The sequence below is a fragment of the Schistocerca americana genome, chromosome 11 (assembly GCF_021461395.2).
Source record: "Schistocerca americana isolate TAMUIC-IGC-003095 chromosome 11, iqSchAmer2.1, whole genome shotgun sequence".
Classification (NCBI taxonomy): domain Eukaryota; kingdom Metazoa; phylum Arthropoda; class Insecta; order Orthoptera; family Acrididae; genus Schistocerca; species Schistocerca americana.
The window spans coordinates 131,681,370-131,702,189 of NC_060129.1; the positions used below are offsets into that span (position 1 = coordinate 131,681,370).

Sequence of the window (20,820 nt, forward strand, 5' to 3'; positions counted from 1 at the left end):
GAGTAACATCATTCCCACAATTCTTCCAGGGCTGAGTTGCTGTTTGACAGAAGAAAATAACAACTGCTGGGATGCTACGTGGCACAACTCTAACAACTGCCAGTGGATTTTCGTTGTAATGTCGGGAAACAAACAGGAAGTAGACGTACCAGCATACTCTTCTCAGTTAGGCCGAAATGTCGATAAACAACGCCTTTCAGGATGTTCATACGAGGTAAAGCATGCAATATGCGTTAGTAAACATCTACATAATACAAGTAATGTACACTCCTGGAAATTGAAATAAGAACACCGTGAATTCATTGTCCTAGGAAGGGGAAACTTTATTGACACATTCCTGGGGTCAGATACATCACATGATCACACTGACAGAACCACAGGCACATGGACACAGGCAACAGAGCATGCACAATGTCGGCACTAGTACAGTCTATATCCACCTCTTGCAGCAATGCAGGCTGCTATTCTCCCATGGAGACGATCGTAGAGATGCTGGATGTAGTCCTGTGGAACGGCTTGCCATGCCATTTCCACCTGGCGCCTCAGTTGGACCAGCGTTCGTGCTGGACGTGCAGACCGCGTGAGACGACGCTTCATCCAGTCCCAAACATGCTCAATGGGGGACAGATCCGGAGATCTTGCTGGCCAGGGTAGTTGACTTACACCTTCTAGAGCACGTTGGGTGGCACGGGATACATGTGGACGTGCATTGTCCTGTTGGAACAGCAAGTTCCCTTGCCGGTCTAGGAATGGTAGAACGATGGGTTCGATGACGGTTTGGATGTACCGTGCACTATTCAGTGTCCCCTCGTCGATCACCAGTGGTGTACGGCCATTGTAGGAGATCGCTCCCACCACCATGATGCCGGGTGTTGGCCCTGTGTGCCTCGGTGGTATGCAGTCCTGATTGTGGCGCTCACCTGCACGGCGCCAAACACGCATACGACCATCATTGGCACCAAGGCAGAAGCGACTCTCATCGCTGAAGACGACACGTCTCCATTCGTCCCTCCATTCACGCCTGTCGCGACACCACTGGAGGCGGGCTGCACGATGTTGGGGCGTGAGCGGAAGACGGCCTAACGGTGTGCGGGACCGTAGCCCAGCTTCATGGAGACGGTTGCGAATGGTCCTCGCCGATACCCCAGGAGCAACAGTGTCCCTAATTTGCTGGGAAGTGGCGATGCGGTCCCCTACGGCACTGCGTAGGATCCTACGGTCTTGGCGTGCATCCGTGCGTCGCTGCGGTCCGGTCCCAGGTCGGCGGGCACGTGCACCTTCCGCCGACCACTGGCGACAACATCGATGTACTGTGGAGACCTCACGCCCCACGTGTTGAGCAATTCGGCGGTACGTCCATCCGGCCTCCCGCATGCCCACTATACGCCCTCGCTCAAAGTCCGTCAACTGCACATACGGTTCACGTCCACGCTGTCGCGGCATGCTACCAGTGTTAAAGACTGCGATGGAGCTCCGTATGCCACGGCAAACTGGCTGACACTGACGGCGGCGGTGCACAAATGCTGCGCAGCTAGCGCCAGTCGACGGCCAACACCGCGGTTCCTGGTGTGTCCGCTGTGCCGTGCGTGTGATCATTGCTTGTACAGCCCTTCCACAGTGTCCGGAGCAAGTATGGTGGGTCTGACACACCGGTGTCAATGTGTTCTTTTTTCCATTTCCAGGAGTGTATTTGTGAGGAATGACAAAGTTAAAGTCAAATTAATGCCTCCCTACCAAGGACCCTACGCAGTCTTGGAATGAAAACAAAATACTTCGTTCTAAAAATTAAGGATATGAAAAGTAACATCACACCTAACAGACTGAAACGTGGCTACGTTCTTGTGAAGTCAAACGCCAGTGGTCAACAGGATAACTTGCGCAGCACCTAACCTGCGGATGCGTTATCCGTACTTTCAAAGAGCCTCACCAAAAAAAGTTAGCCGATTTTGTCCAATGTGCAATTCCACTAAAAGTTCAAGTAATTGACTGACATACTGAGAGTGGATGGAGTAGGGTTATGTTTATGGTAATGACCTGCAGTTCTGTAAATAGTTCCTCTCTGCGCTGATTTTATTTTTCTTTGAAAAGAAATGATATTTTGAAATGCACAGGGTAAGGGGTCTAGGTGGCAGTTGTTTTCTTTGAGTGTGTAATATTAGCCTCCCATTGACAACGTCAAAGAATAACACGATTTTTGATTCGAAAATATTGTCTGGAAACTTCCATTTGTTACCAGGCTAAATAATGTATATCATTTAGCCTCGTAACAAATGGAAGTTTCCAGACAATATTTTCGAATCAAAAATGGTGTTATTCTTTGACGTTGTCAATGGGAAGATACATGATCTGTTCATTTACGCATGTGTGGATAAATATGCTGCGTTAGGGCGCAAATTTTCTTCATTGATTACCCGTTTCGGCTCACTGACGAGCCGTCTTCAGATCAGTGTAAAATGTAGATCAGTGTGTCACAATCATGACACATCTTCGTATTCTTAAAGCTAAGTCGCCCGAAAATGAAAAATCATTGCTGGTTATGTAAAATGACAACATTAAATCACTAATAAAATATTGTTACAGTGCTCATATTGCCTCAGATGGTTTGGATAAAGATATGCGTGGTGTGAAGAAACAAAAAGCGCAAGGAAATGATGATGGTTCAACGTAAATCGCAAAACATTTATGCTACAGAGAACGTAAGCACACAATGTCTATAGCTAGATTATCCGTCAAATACTACAGCAATGGTGTAATTGCTTTACTTTAAAAGGATGCATACAGTCGAGACATAAACATTTATTAACGTACCAGCTGACTCTCCACAACATGCTAGATATTCACAGAAATTATGATCAATGCATAGAAAAAGGAAAAGCCAATATCAAAGAAGCCAAACAACAAGCTGACTGCAGAATTGAATGGAGGGCAGTGGAGCACTTGTAAGTTGAAGATGTATATCTGGACTAAAGGAATGACTATGGGCTAAGACTTCTTGGCGTTCACAAATTTTACGAAACCATCAGACTCGGTTTCAACAAAGCCTGTACTGAGTACCTTTGAGAACGAAGGAGAGGATCCAGTCAGCGTTAGTATAGTGAGAAATTTAAAAAAAAAGATATCTGTATGGTGCGAAAATTGGTAATTGACTCTAACTAACGAAAAGTGTGAGTTCTTCCACATGAGTGCTAAAAGGAATCCGTTAAACTTCCGTCAAATCTAAAGGCCGTAAATTCAACTAAATACCTAGGAATTACAATTATGAACAACTTAAATTGGAAAGAACAAACAGAAAATATTGTGGGGAAGGCTGACAAAAGAATGTGTTTTATTGGCAGGACACTTAGAAACTGCAACAGGTCTACTAAGGAGACTCGTACAATGCGCTTGTCTGCTCTCTTTTAGAATACTTTTGCGTGGTGTGGGATCCTTACCAGATAGGAGGGACGGAGTACATCGCAAAAATTCAAAGAAGGGCAGCACGTTTTATATTATAGCGAAATAGGGGGGAGAGAGTGTCACTGAAATGATACAGAATTTGGGGTGGACATCATTAAAGCAAAGGCGTTTTTCGTTGCGACGGAATCTTCTCACGAAATTCAAATCACCAACTTTCTCCTCCGAATGCGAAAATATTTTTTTGTCACTGACCTACAAAGGGAGAAACGATCATCATGATAAAATAAGGGAAATCAGAGCTTGTACGGGAGGATACAGGTGTTCGTTCTTTCCGCGCGCTATACGAGATTGGAACAACAGAGAATTGTGAAGGTGGTTCGATGAACCCTCTGCCAGGCACTTAAATTTGATTTGCAGAGTATCCATGTAGATGTAGATGTGGATGTAGATAGGACCATTCTAGCCCCACAGTTAGCATCAGGACAGTGGAAAAGGCTGAACTGCAGAGAGCGAGAGCAGCCAGGCAGGGATGTCTTCACACTACCACCAGGACTGCCCTCAGCAACCCCAGAGGAAGCTATCCTGTCCTGACAACGGCAAGACAGACAAATAAGTAATGCATGGAACGGAATATGCCAAAACGACCTTCATATTACTGAAGACTTGGTACTGCTTTCTTCTAGGCCAACTAAACGTCAACAACGAATGAAATCACCTTTCGAGCAAAGTAGAGACTTGGTTTTAGAATCGATTGTAGTGTTGTTGTTGTTGTGGTCTTCAGTCCTGAGACTGGTTTGATGCAGCTCTCCATGCTACTCTATCCTGTGCAAGCTTTTTCATCTCCCAGTACCTACTGCAACCTACATCCTTCTGAATCTGCTTAGTGTATTCATCTCTTGGTCTCCCTCTACGATTTTTACTCTCCACGCTGCCCTCCAATACTAAATTGGTGATCCCTTGATGCCTCAGAACATGTCCTACCAACCGATCCCTTCTTCTGGTCAAGTTGTGCCACAAACTTCTCTCCTCCCCAATCCTATTCAATACCTCCTCATTAGTTATGTGATCTACCCATCTAATCTTCAGCATTCTTCTGTAGCACCACATTTCGAAAGCTTCTATTCTCTTCTTGTCCAAACTATTTATCGTCCATGTTTCACTTCCATACATGGCTACACTCCATACGAATACTTTCAGAAATGACTTCCTGACACTTAAATCAATACTGGATGTTAACAAATTTCTCTTCTTCAGAAACGCTTTCCTTGCCATTGCCAGCCTACATTTTATATCCTCTCTACTTCGACCATCATCAGTTATTTTGCTCCCCAAATAGCAAAACTCCTTTACTACTTTAAGTGCCTCATTTCCTAATCTAATTCCCTCAGCATCACCCGATTCCATTATCCTTGTTTTGCTTTTGTTAATGTTCATCTTATATCCTCCTTTCAAGACACTGTCCATTCCATTCAACTGCTCTTCCAAGTGCTTTGCTGTCTCTGACAGAATTACAATGTCATCGGCGAACCTCAAAGTTTTTATTTCTTCTCCATGAATTTTAATACCTACCCCGAATTTTTCTTTTGTTTCCTTTACTGCTTGCTCAATATACAGATTGAACAACATCGGGGAGAGGCTACAACGCTGTCTTACTCCCTTCCCAACCACTGCTTCCCTTTCACGTCTCTCGACTCTTATAACTGCCATCTGGTTTCTGTACAAATTGTAAATAGCCTTTCGCTCCCTGTATTTTACCCCTGCCACCTTTAGAATTTGAAAGAGAGTATTCCAGTCAACGTTGTCAAAAGCTTTCTCTAAGTCTACAAATGCTAGAAACGTAGGTTTGCCTTTCCTTAATCTTTTTTCTAAGATAAGTCGTAGGGTCAGTATTGCCTCACGTGTTCCAGTGTTTCTACGGAATCCAAACTGATCTTCCCCGAGGTTGGCTTCTACTAGTTTTTCCATTCGTCTGTAAAGAATTCGTGTTAGTATTTTGCAGCTGTGACTTATTAAGCTGATAGTTCGGTAATTTTCACATCTGTCAACACCTGCTTTCTTTGGGATTGGAATTATTATATTCTTCTTGAAGTCTGAGGGTATTTCGCCTGTTTCATACATCTTGCTCACCAGATGGTAGAGTTTTGTCATGATTTGCTCTCCCACGGCAGTCAGTAGTTCCAATGGAATATTGTCTACTCCGGGGGCCTTGTTTCGACTCAGGTCTTTCAGTGCTCTGTCAAACTCTTCACGCAGTATTGTATCTCCCATTTCATCTTCATCTACATCCTCTTCCATTTCCATAATATTGTCCTCAAGTACATCGCCCTTGTATAGACCCTCTATATACTCCTTCCACCTTTCTGCTTTCCCTTCTTTGCTTAGAACTGGGTTTCCATCTGAGCTCTTGATATTCATACAAGTCGTTCTCTTGTCTCCAAAGGTCTCTTTAATTTTCCTGTAGGCGGTATCTATCTTACCCCTAGTGAGATAGGCCTCTACATCCTTACATTTGTCCTCTAGCCATCCCTGCTTAGCCATTTTGCACTTCCTGTCGATCTCATTTTTGAGACGTTTGTATTCCTTTTTGCCTGTTTCACTTACTGCATTTTTATATTTTCTCCTTTCATCAATTAAATTCATTATTTCTTCTGTTACCCAAGGATTTCTACTAGCCCTCGTCTTTTTACCTACTTGATCCTCTGCTGCCTTCACTACTTCATCCCTCAAAGCTACCCATTCTTCTTCTACTGTATTTATTTCCCCCATTCCTGTCAATTGCTCCCTTATGCTCTCCCTGAATCTCTGTACAACCTCTGGTTCTTTTAGTTTATCCAGGTCCCATCTCCTTAAATTCCCACCTTTTTGCAGTTTCTTCAGTTTTAATCTACAGGTCATAACCAATAGATTGTGGTCAGAGTCCACATCTGCCTCTGGAAATGTCTTACAATTTAAAACCTGGTTCCTAAATCTCTGTCTTACCATTATATAATCTATCTGATATCTTTTAGTATCTCCAGGGTTCTTCCATGTATACAACCTTCTTTCATGATTCTTAAACCAAGTGTTAGTTATGATTATGTTGTGCTCTGTGCAAAATTCTACCAGGCGGCTTCCTCTTTCATTTCTGTCCCCCAATCCATATTCACCTACTATGTTTCCTTCTCTCCCTTTTCCTACACTCGAATTCCAGTCACCCATGACTATTAAATTTTCGTCTCCCTTCACAATCTGAATAATTTCTTTTATTTCATCATACATTTCTTCAATTTCTTCGTCATCTGCAGAGCTAGTTGGCATATAAACTTGTACTACTGTAGTAGGTGTGGGCTTCGTGTCTATCTTGGCCACAATAATAAATAATATATAAATATATATATATAAATAATGAACAATCACAATATCTAAAAGAAAACAGAGTAAATCAAGAATGATATACTGAAAGAGTAGACAGATGCAGTTGGGGAAACAATAGACAGACAGGAAAATAAACAAGAATATCCGAGAACGGGCGTGAGTGGAAAGCGGAATTACAACATTACTGACTGTGTATTGGAGGTGCTATGAAGGCGCAACTAGGTGAATAGTTGGCACGTAGCCAAAGGAATATAAGGGAAAAATAGTAGAGGAAGTGGTGACAATAGGATTGGTGATATGATACTCCGAGAAGAATTTGACTGAGCACTGAAAGACTTAAATGAAAACAAGGCCCCTGAAGTAGACACCATTCCCTCAGAGCTTCTGGGATACTTGTGAGAGCAGACATGACCAAATTGTTCCACATGGTGTACAAGATCTGTAAGATCTATGAGGATGTAATAATTTCCATACCAAAGAAGGGAAACAAAGGTTTGAGTATTACCAAACCAGCAGTGTGCTGTTATGGATGTAAGATACTAACATGAATTGTTTATAAAAGGATGGAAAAAATTGTAGAAGCCGACACTAGAGAAGATCAGTTTGGCTTCAAGAGAAATTAGGAACGTATGACCAGTTGAATGGAATGGATACAGTCTCGAAGAGAGATTGTAAGACGAGCACGAACAAAAGTAAAATAAGGGTAATGGAATATGGTCTAATGAAATCAATCGAGTCTTAGAGTATTAGATTAGGAAATGAAACACTAAAAGTTGTAGATGATTTTCTATTTGGGCTGCAAAATAAGAGTTGACAGTCGAAGTAGAGAAGTTGCAAAATTCGTAATGGGAGTAGCGTGAAAAGTACTTCCGCTGTTGAGAAATTTGTAAATATCCAATAAAAATTTATGAGATACGAAGTGGTTTCTCAATGGTGCTTTTCTGGAGTGCAGCCTTGTATGGAAGTATATCGCAGATGATAAGCAGTTCACACAAGAAATGAAAGGTGTTATCGTGTTTGGACGTGTCTCTGATCTCTGATCACACAGTGACTGAAGTGGCCCGATTTAAAGGCTTATCAACAAGTGCTGTACAATGTCTCTGTAAGGAAAGGCAGTCTTACCGAGGGGGCCAATACAAGGCCATCTCGCAACTTTTCTGGGTGATATTTGCTAAGAGAAACGTATGCAACGGATATTTGGAGTTGGTACCAAGCACCCGATTAGACTGTACATCTTCAGCAGGACAAACAACACGGGAACTGAGCTGTAACTGGCTGGAGGTGTGTAATATGTTCCCACGAGTCGCAGCGTCGCACCTTGTCTACTCATGCCGAGGTGTCAAAGGCAAAATGAGACTTTCGTACAACCCACACGTCTCCATTGCCTCTGTGACGACGGGCCGTCAAACTCAAATCTTCCTTTCATTCTCACGAATCCAAGCCACTAGATATCTATTTAACTGATGAAAGAAGAAAATATAAAATTGCAGTAAATGAAACAGGCGAAAAGGAATGTAAACGTCTGAAAAATTGAAATCGGCAGGAAGTACAAAACGGATGAGCAGGGATGTCTAGAAGACAAATGTAAGGATTTTTATTTTATTTTATTTTATTTTATTTTATTTTTTTTTGGTCATCAGTCTACTGACTGGTTTGATGCGGCCCGCCACGAATTCCTTTCCTGTGCTAACCTCTTCATCTCAGAGTAGCACTTGCAACCTACGTCCTCAATTATTTGCTTGACATATTCCAATCTCTGTCTTCCTCTACAGTTTTAACCCTCTACAACTCACTCTAGTACCATGGAAGTCATTCCCTCATGTCTTAAAAGATGTCCTATCATCCTGTCCCTTCCCCTTGTCAGTGTTTTCCACATATTCCTTTCCTCTCCGATTCTGCATAGAACCTCCTCATTCCTTACCTTATCAGTCAACCTAATTTTCAACATTCGTCTATAGCACCACATCTCAAATGCTTCGATTCTCTTCTGTTCCGGTTTTCCCACAGTCCATGTTTCACTACCATACAATGCTGTACTCCAGACGTACATCCTCAGAAATTTCTTCCTTAAATTAAGGCCGGTATTTGATATTAGTAGACTTCTCTTGGCCAGAAATGCCTTTTTTGCCATAGCGAGTCTGCTTTTGATGTCCTCCTTGCTCCGTCCGTCATTGGTTATTTTACTGCCTAGGTAGCAGAATTCCTTAACTTCATTGACTTCGAAACCATCAATCCTGATGTTAAGTTTCTCGCTGTTCTCATTTCTGCTACTTCTCATTACCTTCGTCTTTCTCCGATTTACTCTCAAACCATACTGTGTACTCGCTAGACTGTTCATTCCGTTCAGCAGATCATTTAATTCTTTTTCACTTTCACTAAGGATAGCAATGTCATCAGCGAATCGTATCATTGATATCCTATCACCTTGTATTTTAATTCCACTACTGAACATTTCTTTTATTTTCATCATTGCTTCCTCGATGTCCAGATTGAAGAGTAGGGGCGAAAGGCTACAGCCTTGTCTTACACCCTTCTTAATACGAGCACTTCGTTCTTGATCGCCCACTCTTATTATTCCCTCTTGGTTGTTGTACATATTGTATATGACCCGTCTCTCCCTATAGCTTACCCCTACTTTTTTCAGAATCTCGAACAGCTTGCACCATTTTATAATGTCGAACACTTTTTCCAGGTCGACAAATCCTATGAAAGTTGATTTTTCTTTAGCCTTGCTTCCATCATTAGCCATAACGTCAGAATTGTCTCTCTCGTCCCTCTACTTTTCCTAAAGCCAAACTGATCGTCACGTAGCGCATTCTCAATTTTCTTTTCCATTCTTCTGTATATTATTCTTGTAAGCAGCTTCGATGCATGAGCTGTTAAGCTGATTGTGCGATAATTCTCGCACTTGTCAGCTCTTGCCGTCTTCGGAACTGTGTGGATGATGCTTTTCCGAACGTCAGATGGTATGTCGCCACACTCATATATTCTACACACCAACGTGAATAGTCGTTTTGTTGCCACTTCCCCCAATGATTTTAGAAATTCTGATGGAATGCTTGTGGTGACACCGCCAGACACCACACTTGCTAGGTGGTAGTTTTAAATCGGCCGCGGTCCATTAGTACATATCGGACCCGCGTGTCGCCACTGTGTGATCGCAGACCGAGCGCCACCACAAGGCAGGTCTCGAGATATGGACTAGCATTCGCCCCAGTTGTACGGACGACGTAGCTAGCGACTATACTGACGAAGCCTCGCTCCTTTGCCGAGCCGATAGTTAGAATAGCCTTCAGCTAAGTCAATGGCTACTACCTAGCAAGGCGCCATTAGTAACATTGCATGTATCTAAAGAGTCTCACTTGTATCGCCACAATCTCCAGATGTACCAAAAGGATGGATTAAAGATAAGTATTCCAGAAGCTACGTACTTTTCTTTATAGCATTCATTACTTATCCTGTTTCAGACCTCACGCCCATCTGCGTGAGCGTAACGCGTGCCTTTCGGCTTCCTCTCATTGTGTCTAGGGTGTCTTGTCTAGACACAACAATGTTATCTATCCCTTCTGCCTTATTTGACCATAAGTCCTCCAAAGCTCTTTTAAATTCCGATTCTAATACTGGATCCCCTATCTCTTCTAAATCGACTCCTGTTTCTTCTTCTATCACATCTGACAAATCTTCACCCTCATAGAGGCTTTCAATGTATTCTTTCCACCTATCTGCTCTCTCCTCTGCATTTAACAGTGGAATTCCCGTTGCACTCTTAATGTTACCACCATTGCTTTATGTCACCAAAGGTTGTTTTGACTTTCCTGTATGCTGAGTCTGTCCTTCCGACAATCATATCTTTTTCGATGTCTTCACATTTTTCCTGCAGCCACTTCGTCTTAGTTTCCCTGCACTTCCTATTTATTTCATTCCTCAGCGACTTGTATTTCTGTATTCCTGATTTTCCCGGAACCTGTTTGTACTTCCTCCTTTCATCAATCAGCTGAAGTATTTCTTCTGTTACCCATGGTTTCTTCGCAGCTACCTTCTTTGTACCTATGTTTTCCTTCCCAACTTCTGTGATGGACCTTTTTAGAGATGTCCATTCCTCTCCAACTGTACTGCCTATTGCGCTATTCCTTATTGCTGTATCTATAGCGTTAGAGAACTTCAAACGTATCTCGTCATTCCTTAGTACTTCCGTATCCCACTTCTTTGCGTATTGATTCTTCCTGACTAATGTCTTGAACTTCAGCCTACTCTTCATCACTACTATATTGTGATCTGAGTCTATATCTGCTCCTGGGTACGCCTTACAGTCCAGTATCTGATTTCGGAATCTCTGTCTGACCATGATGTAATCTAATTGAAATCTTCCCGTATCTCCCGGCGTTTTCCAAGTATACCTCCTCCTCTTGTGATTCTTGAACAGGGTATTAGCTATTACTATCTGAAACTTGTTAAAGATCTCGATTAGTCTTTTTCATTCCTCATCCCAAGCTCATATTCTTCTGTAACCTTTTCTTCTACTCCTTCCAGTCGCCCATGACTATTAGATTTTCGTCCCCCTTTACATACTGCATTACCCTTTCAATATCCTCATACACTTTTTCTATCTGTTCATCTTCAGCTTGCGACGTCGTCTTGTATACCTGAACTATCGTTGTCGGTGTTGGTCTGCTGTCGATTCTGATTAGAACAACCCGGTCACTGAACTGTTCACAGTAACACACCCTCTGCCCTACCTTCCTATTCATAACGAATCCTACACATGTTATACCATCTTCTGCTGCTGTTGATATTACCCGATACTCATCTGACCAGAAATCCTTGTCTTCTTTCCACTTCACTTCGCTGACCCCTACTATATCTAGATTGAGCCTTTGCATTTCCCTTTTCAGATTCTCTAGTTTCCCTACCACGTTCAAGCTTCTGACATTCCACGCCCCGACTAGTAGAACGTTATCCTTTCGTTGATTATTCAATCTTTTTCTCATGGTAACCTCTCCCTTGGCAGTCCCCTCCCGGAGATCCGAATGGGGGACTATTCCGGAATCTTTTGCCAATGGAGAGATCATCATGACACTTCATCAATTACAGGCCACATGTCCTGTGGAAACACATTATGTGTCTTTAATGCAGTGGATTCCATTGCCTTCTGCATCCTCATGCCGTTGATCATTGCTGATTCTTTCGCCTTTAGGGGCAATTTCCCACCCCTAGGACAAGAGAGTGCCCTGAACCTCTATCCGCTCCTCCGCCCTCTTTGATAATGTCGTTGGCAGAATGAGGCTGACTTCTTATGCCGGAAGTCTTCGGCCGCCAATGCTGATTATTTATCAAAATTTAGGCAGTGGCAGGGATCGAACCCGGGATCGTAGACGGTTTGATTATGAATCAAAGACGCTACCACGGGTACTAAGGATTTAGAAGCATATATCACTAGGGGTAAGATAGACACTGCCTACAAAAAAGTTGAAGAGACCTTTGGAGGAAAGAGAACCAGTTGTATGAATATCAAGTGCTCAGATGGGAGACCAGTCCTAAGCAAAGAAAGGAAACAGAAAGTTGGTAGGAGTATATAGAGGGTCTATACAAGAGCAAGCACTGGAGGGTACTATTATGGAAATTGAAGAGGGCATAGATGAAGATGAAATATGATTTATGATACTTAAGAATATAATTATTTCAATTCCAAAGAAAGCAGGTTTCAACAGGTGCGAAAATAACCGTAGTAAGTCATGGCTGAGAAATACTGACAAAAATTTTTCACAAATGAATGGAAAAACTGGTAAAAGCCGATCTCGGGGAAGATCAGTTTGGAGTATATAGAAATGTTGGAACATGCGAGTCAGTACTGACTCTATGACTTATCTTAGAAGATAGGTTAAGGAAAGTTATACCTACATTTCTAGCATTTGTAGGCGTAGAAAAAGCTTTTGACAATGTTGACTGGAATACTCTCTTTCAAATCCCGAAAGTGGCAGGGGTATAAATTTGTACAGAAATGAGATGACAGTTATGAGAGTCGAGAGGTATGAAAGGAGTTGTTGAGAAGGGGGTGAGGCAGAGATGTAGTCTATCCCTGATGTTATTCGATCTGTATATTGAGCAAGCAGTAAAGGAAAGTGAAGAACAATTTGGAGCAGGGATTAGAATCCATAGAGAAAAAATAAAAATTTTTAAGTTTGGCGATAATATTGTAATTCAGTCACAGACAGCAAAGGACCTGGAAGAGCTGCTGAACAGAATTGACAGTGTCTTGAAAGGAGGATATAAGATGATCATAAACGAAAGAAAACGAGGATAATGGAATGTAGTCGAGTTAAATCCGGTCATACTGAGGGAATTAGTTTAGGAAATGAAACACTTGAAGCAGAAATGTTTTGATTGTTGGGGAGCAAAATAACTGATGATGGTCGAAGTAGGGAGGATACAAAATGTAGACTGGCAATGTCTAGCAAACCGTTCTAGAGAAGCGAGATTTGTTGACAGCAAATATAGATGTGTGAAGAAGGCTTTTCTGAAAGTATTTGTATGGAGTTGAGCCACGCATGGAAGTGAAACATGGACGAGAAACAACGTAGACTAGTACAGAACAGAAGCTTTAGAAATGTGGTGCTATAGAAGACTAATGAAGATTAAATGGGTAGATCGCGTAACTATTGAGCAGGTACTGAATAAAATTGGGTAGAAGAGGAATTTGTGGCTCAGCTTGACTAGGAGAAGGGATTGGTTGGTTCTGAGGCATGAAGGGATCAGCAGTTTAGTGCTAGAGGGAAGCACTGAGATCATAGAGGGAGGCCGAGAAATGAATCCACTAAGCAGATTTACAAGGATGTATGTTACATTAGTTATTCAGAGATCAAGAGGTTTGCATATGATAGAGTAGCATCGAGAGCTGCATCAAAGCAGATTCTGGACTGATGACCAGAACAACAATACCAACAAAGGATGCAGTTCAGGGTGGACGTGGATTTGTGAAGTTTCAGTGTGCTTTTTACTCTGCCTGAGGTTACAGTGAACATTAACCACGGTGTTTATTTAAACATTTTCGTTGTCAAAGTGTCCCCCTTTATCTGAAGCTTTGATGATGATTATGCTGTATACGCTACCACCGTTCAAGATGACAACTGCTGAGTTCATAGGGCTGAAAACATACGTTCCTGATTTGACTCTCCTCACAGTTTTGTAGCTCTACAGATCCAATTACCATTTATTCGGCACACCTCAGAAACGACGAGGACTCTACTCTTCACGGAAATGAGGCCACTGTGGAGACTAGAGGCGCGGTATGAGAGCGACGACGCCTGAGGTTACAAGTTTTTTGTCCGGAGTGCGTATTTCAGAGGGGGAGGAGAGAATGACCGCTGGGATGAAGAGCTCACCGTGTGCAGGTACGCGACCGTCCTGGAGTCAAGTCGAGAGAGGCCGTGAGCTGAGAAAGCGCAGCAGCGCAGTTGTCCTTATTACGAAGGTGCCCTCCACGTCCTCGGTGTGAGAGGCTGCGCAGGAGTACTTCAGACGTCAGACAGCTACAGATGTTTCGTTGTTGGCGTCGGGCGTGTGTGTGTGGGGGGGAGGGGGAGCAAGTGGGAATTGGGGCGGAGCAGAGAGGGGAGACGGCAGGGTGGGGGTGGGTGGGGGCGGCAGCCGGGCCCAGCCCAGCCGTGGCCAGGGAGCGAGCGGGGCCAGAAGAGAAGGCGGGAGCCGCCGCCGCCGCCGCCCGCCACTGCTGCGCCTGCTGCGCCGCTGCACGCCTCCGGTGAGTCTCCGCCGCACTTCTGCCGCCGCCGTGCCGCGCGTCGCGTCCCTCACTTAACTCAGCTTCCTAGTCTCCTGTTATCAGTGTTCCTCATTCTTAAAAGCCGCCACTGTGAAAGGAAGGACCGAGTCCTTTATTCTGTCTTTCTTAACTTCGTAATCTTATTCTCCCACTCATCACTATTGAAATCCTCTGTCTTTGCGCGAATTTGGAAAGCTTAGAGATGCGTAAGATATACAAAAGAATAACTTTTTACTTATCTTCATTATCTCGTTGTTGTTGTCGATGGCTCAAAGTTGTATCTTGGGGTATATTCTTGCACCTAGGAATTCGATTTTCTTAGGTTCTTGATGACTAAATAACCGATGAAGATTTGCCTGTATTATTCGTGCATTTTGTTCTTTGTCACATCTCTCAACATCACACCGTTTTCACATTTTCCAGATAACCAAAAAACAATAATTAAATAGTTGGTGACAAACTTAGAAAACATCTACTTCCATCAGAGGCAAGCCCACCACTACTTATATTCTGGGCCGTGCGGTTCTAGGCGCTACAGTCTGGGGTCGAGCGTACGCTACAGTCGCGGGTTCGAATCCTGCCTCGGGCATGGATGTGCGTGATGTCCTTAGGTTAGTTAGGTTTAATTAGTTCTAAGTTCTAGGCGACTGATGACCTCAGAAGTTAAGTCGCACAGTGCTCAGAGCCATTTGAACCTCACATTCTGCAGTACTCACATTATTCCAAAGAGTTTAAAAAAGCAAAAGAGTTTACAACTTTCTCTATCAAAGAATGGCAACGGCCTTGCCGCTGTGGATACACCGGTTCCCGTGAGATCACCGAAGTTAAGCGCTGTTGGTCGTGGTCGACACTTGGATGGGTGACCAACCAGACCGCCATGCGCTGTTGCCATTTTTCGGGGTGCACTCAGCCTCCTGATGCCAATTGAGGAGCTGCTCGACCGAATAGTAGCGGCTTCCGTCAAGAATACCATAATAACGACCGGGAGAGCGGTGCGCTGACCCCACGCCCCCCATATCCGTATCCCCCACTGAGGATGACACGGCGGTCGGATGGTCCCGGTAGGCCACTCGTGGCCTGACGACGGAGTATTTTACCAAAGAATATTCCTCGCTAAAATATATCATCATTCTTTAAATCAATCTGGACATAAATTTAATATTTAGTATTAGATTGTACATTTAGTAATATTTTAAGCATACCACAAATTTCGTAATTTCAGTTATTTTTAAAATAAGACTAATTTTAACTGTTAGTACATATCAATTGTAACTCATTAATTTCTTTCTTATATATTTTAGCCTGACATAGAATACATCGTATACAAAATCATATGAATTCTTTAAAGGAAACAGCTGAGATAATTTTAACCTATGCAAGAATCGATACTACGCGTGGTATCGGTTATCTCTATGTAAAAAAAAAGATAATGTTAGAGGAGAGTGACTCATTATACTGTTATGATTGGATAGGCTTCAGCGGCGAGAGTCAGTCGATATAAATGTTATCTGGGTTTGGTACCACGTCATCATGCATGAAACTATTGCTGCTGCAGAAAAACCAACGTTTCAGCCAGTAGCAGCGCTCTAGCTATGCAGTGTCCGTTATATTTTGTTGTTACTGTTCACTGCGCATGCCGTTACGTCAAAATTTTAAAAAGATAGTTCGTTTCATTGGTCACTTAAGGAAGAAGGAGAAGGAACCTTGCCTGCCGTTGTGGCCTAGCGGTATAGGCGCTTCATCTGGTACCGCGCGACCGCTACGGTCGTAGGTTCGAATCCTGCCTCGGGCATGGATGTGTGTGACATCCTTAGGTTAATTAGGTTTAAGTAGTCCTAAGTTCTAGGGGACTGATGACCTCAGATGTTAAGTCCCATACTGCTGAGAGCCATTTGAACCATTTAGACGGAACTTTATTTTGATAGGTTTTTGCGGTGTTCCATGACTTGGAATGCAACAGCTCGTCTGATGCCTTCCTATATTGATATTAGTAGACTCCATCAACAAAAACAAAACAAGGGTAATGGAATGTAGTCGAATTTAGTCGTGTGATGCTGAGGGAATTAGATTAGGAAATGAGACACTTAAAGTAGTAAAGGAGTTTTGCTATTTGGGGAGCAAAATAACTGATGTTGGTCGAAGTAGAGAGCATACAAAATGTAGACTGGCAATGGCGAGGAACGCGTTTCTGAAGAAGTGAAATTTGTTAACATCGAGTATAGATTTAAGTGTCAGGAAGTCGTTTCTGAATATATTTGTATGGAGCGTAGCCATGTATGGAAGTGAAACGTGGACGATAACTGGTTTGGACAAGAAGAGAATAGAAGATTTCGAAATGTGGTACTACAGAAGAATGCTGAAGATTAGATGGGTAGATCCTGTAACTAATGAGGAGGTCTTGAATAGGACTGGGGAGAAGAGAAGTTTGTGGCACAACTTGACTAGAAGAAGGGATCGGTTGGTAGGACATATTCTGAGGCATCAAGGGATCACCAATTTAGTATTGGAGGACAGCGTGAAGAGTAAAAATCGTAGAGGGAGACCAAGAGATGAATACACTAAACAGATTCAGAAGGATGTAGGCTGCAGTAGGTACTGGAAGATGAAGCTTGCACAGGATAGAGTAGCATGGAGAGTTGCATCAAACCAGTCTCAGGACTGAGGACCACAACAACAACAACAACATGTTGCAACAGGACTATTTTGTCGCTACAAAACAATAATGAATAATATTTGCACCATGTATGGTAAGGGAAGAGCTCAGATGGAAAACTAGTTCTAAGCAAAGCAGAAAGGTAGAAGAAATATATAGGGAGATCTATAGAACGGCGATGTACTGGAGGGAAATATTATGGAAATGGACGGGGACATAGATGAAGATCAAATGGGAGATATGATACTGCGTGAAGAATTTGAAAGACCTAAGTAGAAACAAGGCCCTGGGAGGAGACAACATTCCATTAGAACTACTAATAGCTTATGGAGTGCCAGCCATGACCAAAGTCTTCCATCTGGTGAAAAAGATGTATAGGAGAAACATTTATGACACAGGCGAAAAACCGACAGACTTCAAGAAGAATACAATAATTCCAATTCCAAAGAAAGCAGGTGTTGACAGGTGTGAAAATTATCGAACTGTTAGTTTAATAAGTCACGGCTAAAAAATACTAACACGAATTCTTTACAATGGAAGGGAGAAACTGGTAGAAGCCGACCTCTTGGAAGGTCAGTTTGTATTCTGCAGAAATGTTGGAACACGTGAGGCAATGCTGACCCTACGACGTATCTTAGAAAATAGATTAAACAAAGAAAAACCTACGTTTCTAGCATTTGTATATTTAGAGAAAGCTTTTGACAATGTTGAGTGGAATATTCTCTTTCAAATTCTTAAAGTGGCAGGGGTCAAATACAGAGAGCAAAAGGCAATTTATAATTTCTACAGAAACCAGATAGCAGTTGTAAGAGTCGAGGGGTATGAAAGGGAAGCAATAGTGGAGAAGGGAGTGAGACTGTGTTGTAGCCTATCCCTGATGTTCTGGACATCTGGCTCTGAGCACTATGGGACTTAACTTCTGAGGTCATCAGTCCCCTAGAACTTACAACTACTAATTACAGTTAATGCAACAAATGGGACAAAGGCTACAAAAGTTAGACACAATGGAACAAAATCTTGAAAAGTTAGACACAATGGAACAAAATCTTCAAAAGTTAGACACAATGGAACAAAATCTTCAAAAGTTAGACACCACACTTCAAGTTGAGCTACGCTCAATAGCACATTACTCTTACAGCATAATCTTAACACTGCCACTACTACCAACATTATTGTAATCGAATCTTGTATGTTTTTGAAACTCTTTTCTGAACTAATTTTACTCTAGATTTCAGCATGTCGGGTCCGAACTGCAGTATGAGCAGCGGATACTTGCAGCAAGCTTCTTCCACAAAGTGGCAGTCTATGTAACCCCTATTTGCCAATAGACAGAGCTTCAGACACTGAGGACGGATCAATGTTTTTGCTGAAGCAAGTAAGAATATTGTGAATAGTTGGACGTAGAACTCATTACGGTATGCTGAGTTATTCGAAAGACTGCACACAAACCGAAGGAGCTGACAGGTTAACCAAAACGAAACAACTTAACCAGTTGGAACCAAATCTCAGGCTACGGATTTTCAGGAACAACAAGACAATCAATGAAAACGCCTCTGAACTTCAGCAGTGTACTGTCTAGTCGACAATGTTGTGCACTGCAGAAATGTCCATTTGGCAGACCATTAGCACATTTTACTTTGATGTACGTGACGCACTCAGTTCCACGTAATTCAGACGCTGGACAGGTAGATTTGGTCCAGAAGCATGGTCACCTCGCTCTCCACATCTGACGATCCCCAAAAATTATTTTTAATTTTGTAGGGGCGTATCAAACGCCTCGTGTACGTATCACCAATTCCCGACGAAAAACAATGGCAGCTGTTTCAGTTTCTGCGCAGTCTCTTGAATAGCCCTGTGCTCTGGTAAAAGCGAGTGTAATTGTCGGCTACAGTAAACGTAATCGGAACCAGTGAAACAACAGTGGGATCCATAAAAAGAGTTAAGCAAGATTATCTACCCGCCGCAGTATTCTTACTGTCCACTTCCGCGGAATAAACACTTTATCTGCTTTAGGTGCAGACTCACTGTGGTATTGAGACTCATACACTGCCAGCTGTGAACCTCACGTACCCATCTTCGGCTGTCATCCTTGTTTTATGAGGCTGAGTTTGGATTCTTGATTAGTATGCTTGGGCCACGAGTTGTAGTTTTTTAACCGCACGCTAGTGTCTCTACAAGGTTATTTATGGAGATTAAGAGCGAGAGACTGCCCAGCACCGGCCTTTGTCCGAACTCACATGTCGTGTTCCCCCTCATTCTGAGCTTAGTTTCGTGCCTGTAACAGCCTGTGACTTCCGTTACGAATGTCAGACTCGACATATGAAAGAGGAGTTTGACTTACACCACAAATAATTAATAATGAAAAGTGTGACGTTATTCACATGAGTACTAAAAGAAATCCGCTAAATTTCGATTCCGTGATAAGTCACACAAATCATAAGGGTGTAAATTCCACGAAATACTTAGGGATTACAAATACAAATAACCTAAACTGGAACGGTCACATACGTAATGTGGTGGGTAGAGCAAACCAAAGACTGCGATTCATTGGCAGAACACTTAAAAGGCTGTAACTTGTCTACTAAAGAGATTGTTTACACCACGCTTGTCCGCCCTATTCTGGAGTATTGGTGTGCAGTGTGCAATCCGCATCAGGTGGGACTGACGTATGACATCGATAAAGTTCAAAGAAGGGCAGCTCGTTTTGTATTATCGCGAAATAGGTGAGATAGTGCCGCAGACATGATACCTGAATTGGAGTGGCAGTCATTAAGAGAAAGGCGTTTTTTGTTGCGACCGGAAGTTCTCATGAAATTTCAATCACCAGTTTTCTCCTCTGATCGCAAAAACATTCTGTTATAACCCACCTACATAGGGAGAAATGATAATCACGATAAAATAAGAGAAATCAGGGCTCGCACAGAAAAATTTAGGTGATCGTTCTGCCCACGCACCGTTCGAGAGAGGAAGGTAGAGAGCCAGCTTGAAGGTTGTTCATTGAACCCTCTGCCAGGCACTTTATTGTGAATAGCAGAGGAATTACGTAGATGTAGATGTAGATGCCAAGTGGAACTTGGTGTTCCTCACGATCGGAGATTTTCGCACGGTCATGAAATACACCAACAAGATAAATTATCGTATTAGCTAATGAATCACTTTACATCCCATTTTCTGTGGAGAGGTCCTCAAAGTGAAACTGTAACGTAGTTAAAGAGTCCTGCTCAATTAAAAGCGTCACAACTATTTCGTAGCCACTTTTTCGTAGAATTCTGAAAAGAGTGAAAGGAGTGAAACAGGTATATAATTAAAGATGGTCTGGCTATGTACAGTTTTATAGATCACTATTCCTACAGCACATTTACCTCTGCCAGGAAGTAAGCACCAAGTCGTTGATTACATAAATAGCTCAGGGGCGACCCTACCAAATCAGCAGAAACTCGATCAGGCCATCATTTTTATTAATCTTAAGTCTATAAACACTCGGTCATGGCCAACAGAATTTCTGTTTTTAGTGGTGTGATGACTTTGTAAACTCCTTACTTTCTCCTAATTTGAAACTAGTCTTTAGATGGAGAAGCAGTATCTACACAAATAAATCTGGTGTGTCTCTACGGGCCTCGCTGCCACTGTGAGGAAGTAA

The 20,820-nt window shown here is 42.7% G+C and overlaps 1 protein-coding gene across 2 annotated transcripts in view; it reads left to right on the plus strand.

Moving 5' to 3' along the window:
• The window catches only part of LOC124553846 (GA-binding protein subunit beta-1-like), a 169,795-nt gene that overhangs the window by 55,909 nt on the left and 93,066 nt on the right, over positions 1–20,820 (plus strand). The window contains exon 1 of one of the 2 annotated variants that reach the window (XM_047127836.1): positions 14,416–14,506. The exons of the other annotated variant lie outside the window; for it this stretch is intronic. The gene's annotated coding sequence lies outside the window, so the exon portion shown is untranslated. Of the gene's footprint in view, positions 1–14,415; positions 14,507–20,820 lie in introns of those variants that run through there. 2 annotated transcript variants of the gene reach the window in all.